The sequence below is a fragment of the Mus musculus genome, chromosome 7 (genome assembly GCF_000001635.26).
Source record: "Mus musculus strain C57BL/6J chromosome 7, GRCm38.p6 C57BL/6J".
Classification (NCBI taxonomy): Eukaryota; Metazoa; Chordata; class Mammalia; order Rodentia; family Muridae; genus Mus; species Mus musculus.
In genome coordinates, this window is record NC_000073.6 from 9,389,485 (window position 1) to 9,395,592 (window position 6,108).

The window sequence follows — 6,108 nt, forward strand, 5'->3', positions numbered from 1 at the left end:
GTAGGTAAATACTTAGGAGGATAATTCATTCTCAGTCTCCATGATATCAGTCATGTTTGTGAATCTGTGGAAGGAAGCCCCTGTGTTCAAATTTGGTCCCTGGAAAGTTTCAACAATCTGCTTATGTGAACACAGTTAGAAATGATGTCAGTGGTTTGTATCACATTATTCACAGTAAGACATCCAGAAATAGCAAAACTGGAGCTACTGAGGACATACAGGACACTTTATTACACAGTCCAAGTCATGCAGAGGCAGACTCATGTTTACAGTCACTGAGATCCACAGACCATGTACAGTGTGGACTATGTTACAGAAGTGATAGTAATATCTAAACAAGACCTGTGCTTCCATTATCTTGAAGATCTATAAACAGATCAAATCTCAAGTATAGGTAATCCAGCTCTATCTGAAATCATACATTCTTCACATATCCACAGTTAATTTACATGGTAAAGATTGAGTTTAAAGGCTCAACAAGACCCAGAAAATATGCCATGCTTTGTTCTTTATTTCCAATAAAATAAAAAGTCACTCCATTTTCCAAAAAATATTTAGTCACGTTAATATTTGAATTCCAAACCATTATCTCCGTCCCACGTGCTCATTTTTTTCAACTTATTATCCTAGGCTGACGCATCTATTCTATATTATATTTTTTCCTACATTGTTTTTTGTCATTTTACATTGAGGTAGTGGCTGTGAAAGAATCTTATTTACAAATAGCTATTAAATATCTTAGAAACAAATAGTGACTGTGAAAGAGCACTGTGTTTCAATGTGTAAACTTTTCCTATACATCCTCTCTACCCATGTATATTTTGTTGCAGTCTAGAGTCAACAGTGACAATCTGAGAATTTACTGAATATTGTACACTCATGAACCTGTTTTATTGGATTTGGACTGGAAACAGGCAGAGTATATATAGGCAGTTCATCAGTTTGGGTGATGATATGCTCCATTTTATGTTTGAATAACACAAACAAGTTTAGTCTTTTGCATTGTATATTTCTGCATTATGTAAAAGTCACTGTTTTTCCTGTGTATGACTGCTGAATTTCTGGTAAATTCAGAGTGCAGAGACTTTTTATCTAGAGGAATGATAATGGAGCAGTCTTTCATAAGAATACAGAGGAAATTTGTTTTTCAAGTTTGCAAATGAAATTTTCAGTAGTTAAATTTTGTTAAATTTTTTTGTTTAATAATTATTATTTCCTGTAAATTACCATGCATTATTGATTGTTTCATTGTCACACATTGACACAAATATAGCATGTACTTTGCTGGTATCTGCACCTCCATGGCCCATGTCTGTTGCCTATCTTGCCTGTGACTCATTCTTCAGTTCAATTCACCTTCCTCTCCCTTCAAGACATTCTTGTCATGTTCAATTTGCAACTCATGAATGATATTTTTTTTAAATTTTCTGACCATAGGCTTCATATTTCCTTTAGTCCTTTATGCCTTCCTAATTGCTTTATGCCTCTTTAGTCAAATAATTTCTCACTTTCTTCAGTTTTTTTTTTACTTTTAGATCTATTCATTTATTTCTATGTATATGCATATTTTATTAATAATTATTGCTTATTTTATTTCTTTGCATTTCAAAAGTTATCCTCATTCCAAGTTTCTCCTTCAAACCCTCACAGCAAATCCCCTCCCTTCTGATTTTATGAGGGTGTATGCCTACCAATGCACCCACTCCCACCTTACTGCTCTAACTTTTTCTTAAGCAATGGCACCAAGCCTTCACAGAACTTATTTCCTCCTCTCCCATTGATGCTGGATAAGGCCCCCCTCTGTTATATATGCAGCTGGAGCCATGGGTCTCTCTATGTGTATTCTTTGGTTGGTGTTTTCGTTCCTGTGAGTTCTGGGGTGTCTAGTTGGTTGATATCATTGCTCTTCCTATGGGGTTGCAAACCCCTTCAGCTCCTTTGGTATTTCTTCAACTCCCCCACTGGGGTTCCTGAACTCATCCAATGGTTGCCTGCAAACATTTGCAACTGTATCAGTCAGGTTCTCATTGTGTCTTTCAGGAGACATCCATAACAGTTTCCTGTAAGCAGGCACTTCTTGACATCAGCAATAGTGACTGGGATTGTTGACTGCATATGGAATGGATCCCCAGGTCGGACAGTCTCTGGATGGCCTTTCCTTCATTTTTTGCTCTACTCTTTTTCCCTGCATTTCCTTTAGACAGAAGAAATTCTGGGCTAAATTTTGAGAAGGGGTGGGGGTGTGGCCAACCCTCAACTGGCCATTCATAACCTCTGGATATGGTCTCTACTGCTCTCTCCCTTTGGTTGAGCATTTCAGCTAATGTCATCCCAGTTTTGTCTTGAGAGCCATTTGCTTTCCTGGCATCAGGGACTTTCTGTTGGCTACCCCGTTTTCCACCTCCCATTGCTACACACCTTTCTTTAATTTATTGATCCTTGTATATCTCTCTGATCTCCCCTCACACTTGATCTTGCCCCCTTTTACTTCTCCCTTTCTATTCTCCAAAATCCTTTTCACCCTGTACCTCCTGTGACTATTTTGCTACTACTACTAAATAGGAGTGAAGAATCTACACTTGGTCTTCCTACGTCTTGAGCTTTCCATGGTCTGTAAGTTGTATCATGGGTATTTCAATATTTTTACCTTATATCCACTTATCAGTGAGTATATACCATGTGTGTTCTTTTGTAACTGTGTTACCTCATTCAGGATGACATTTTCTAGTCCCATACATTTGCCTGTAAATTTCATGAAGTCATTGTTTTTAGTAGCTCTGTAGTACTTCATTGTGTAAATGTACCACGTTTTCTGTATCTATCCCCCATTACGTATTTATTTCATTTACATTTCCAATGTTATCCCAAACAGCTCTTACACGCTCCCCCATCCACTCCCCCACCTGCCCACTCCCACTTCTTAGCCCTGGTGTTCCCCTGTACTGTGGCAGATAAAGTTTGAACGACCAATGGGCCTCTCTTTCCACTGATGGCCAACTAGTCCATCTTCTGATACATATGCAGCTAGAGACACGAGCTCTGTGGGGTACTGGGTAGTTCATATTGTTGTTCCACCTATAGGGTTGCAGATCCCTTTAGCTCCTTGGTTACTTTCTCTAGCTCCACCAGTGGCACTGTGATCTATCCAATAGCTGACTGTGAACATGAAGTGCCCCAGAATGCCAACTTTAACAACAAAAATAATAGGAAGCAACAATTATTTTTCCTTAATACCTCTTAATATCAATGGACTCAACTCCCCAATAAAATTTTTCTTCACAGCTAAGCTTAGGATAGCAGCATGTCCTGATGGCCGAGTTTTTAAAATTCATTGGAGATGTAAGACAGGTTGGCTCCAATTAGGGCACTTCCACCATGAACCAGTGTTCAGTTGGCAGCCCTTACCCAAAGGAGACCGTAACCCACAAGAAGGAAAATCTCTGTGAATTTGAGGCTATGGTGATGTAAACAGTGAGTTTGAGCCAAGATTAAAAATGAATAAATAAAGTAAAAATATAACAAAGGGTGTGTTTTCTTATGAATTGTGAGTTAGAGATAGAAGGATCTCTTTGAGTTTGAAGATAGTGTGGTACATAAAGAGACAAGACAGCCTTCCGGTCCAGTGCAGCACCAGGGTTCCTGGCCCGGGGAGTCTCTGGACACCCACAAGGACCCATACAGGATCCCCCACAGGATTCTAAGGCCTCTGGTGAGTGGAACACAGCGCCTGCTCCAATCCAATCCTGCGGGACCTGAGACTGCATTAATTGAGGAAGCAGATAACCAGGCCTGATCAGGGGCACAAGTCTCTTCTGGTCCACTGCAGCACCGGGGTTCCTTGTGCACTGAGTTACTGGACACACCCAAGGTCCTCACAGGACCCTCAGGGGATCTTAAGACCTTTGATGATTGGAACACAACTTCTGCCAGGAGGCAGGTTCGAACACCAGATATCTGGGCACCTTCCCTGCAAGAGGAGAGCTTGCCTGCAGAGTGTTCTGACCACTGAAACTAAGGATAAATCTAGTCTCCGAGGTCTGCTGATAGAGGCTAACATAATCACCTGAGGAACAAGCTCTATCCAGAGACAACTATAACAACTAGCTCCAGAGATTACCAGATGGCGAAAGGCAAACGTTAGAATCCTACTAACAGAAATCAAGACCACTCACCATCATCAGAACGCAGCACTCCCACCCACCTAGTCCTGGGTACCCCAACACAACCAAAAAGCTAGACCCAGATTTAAAAGCATATCTCATGATGATGGTAGAGGACATCAAAAAGGACTTTAATAAATAACTTAAAGAAATACAGGAGAACACTGCTAAAGAGTTACAAGTACTTAAAGAAAAACAGGAAAACACAACCAAACGGGTAGAAGTCCTTAAAGAAAAACAGGAAAACACATCCAAACAAGTGATGGAAATGAACAAAACCATACTAGACCTAAAAAGGGAATTAGACACAATAAAGAAAACCCAAAGTGAGGCAACGCTGGAGATAGAAACCCTAGGAAAGAGATCTGGAACCATAGATGCGAGCATCAGCAACAGAATACAAGAGATGGAAGAGAGAATCTCAGGTGCATAAGATTTCATAGAGAACATCGGCACCACAATAAAAGAAAATACAAAACGCAAAAAGATCCTAACTCAAAACATCCAGGAAATACAGGACACAATGAGAAGACCAAACCTACAGATAATAGGAGTTGATGAGAATGAAGATTTTCAAATTAAAGGGCCAGCAAATATCTTCAAAAAAATTTTAGAAGAAAACTTCCCAAACCTAAAGAAAGACATGCCCATGATAATACAAGAAGCATACAGAACTCCAAATAGACTGAAGCAGAAAAGAAATTCCTCCCGACACATTATAATCAGGACAATAAATGCACTAAATAAAGACAGAATATTAAAAGAAGTAAGGGAGAAAGGTCAAGTAACATATAAAGGCAGGCCTATCAGAATTACACCAAACTTTTCACCAGAGACTATGAAAGCCAGAAGATCCTGGACAGATGTTATACAGACACTAAGAGATGCCAGCCCAAGCTACTATACCCGGCCAAACTCTAAATTACCATAGATGGAGAAACCAAAGTATTCCAAGACAAAACCAAATTCACACACTATCTTTCCACGAATCCAGCCTTTCAAAGGATAATAACAGAAATAAACCAATACAAGGATAGAAATCATGCCCTAGAAAAAGCAAGAAAGTAATAACTCAACAAACCTAAAAGAAGACAGCCACAAGAACAGAATGCCAACTCTAACAACAAGAATAAAAGGAAGCAACAATTACCTTTCATTAATATCTCTTAATATCAATGGACTCAATTCCTCAAAAAAAAAGACATAGACTAACATACTGGCTACACAAACAGGACCCAACATTCTGCTGATTACAGGTAACCCATCTCAGGGAAAAAGACAGTCACTACCTCAGAGTGAAAGGCTGGAAAACAATTTTCCAAGCAAATGGTCTCAAGAAACAACCTGGAGTAGCCATTCTAATATCTAACAAAATCGACTTCCAACCCAAAGTTATCAAAAAAGACAAGGAGGACACTTCATACTCATCAAAGCTAAAATCCTCCAAGAGGAACTCTCAATCCTGAATATCTATGCTCCAAATGCAAGGGTAGCCACATTCATTAAAGACACTTTAATAAAACTCAAAGAACACATTGCACCTCACACAGTAATAGTGGGAGACTTAAACACACCACTTTCATCAATGGAGAGATCGTGGAAACAGAAACTAAAGAGGGACACAGTGAAACTAACAGAAGTTATGAAACAAATGGACTTAACATATATCTACAGAACATTTTATCCTAAAACAAAAGGATATACCTTCTTCTCAGCACCTCACGGGACCTACTCCAAAATTGACCATATAATTGGTCACAAACCAGGGCTCAACAGATACAAAAATATTGAAATTGTCCCATGCATCCTATCAGACCACCATGGACTAAGGCTGATCTTCAATAACAAAATAAAAAATGGAAAGCCAACATTCACATGGAAACTGAACAACACTCTTCTCAATCATACCTTGGTCAAGGAAGGAATAAAGAAATAAATTAAAGACTTT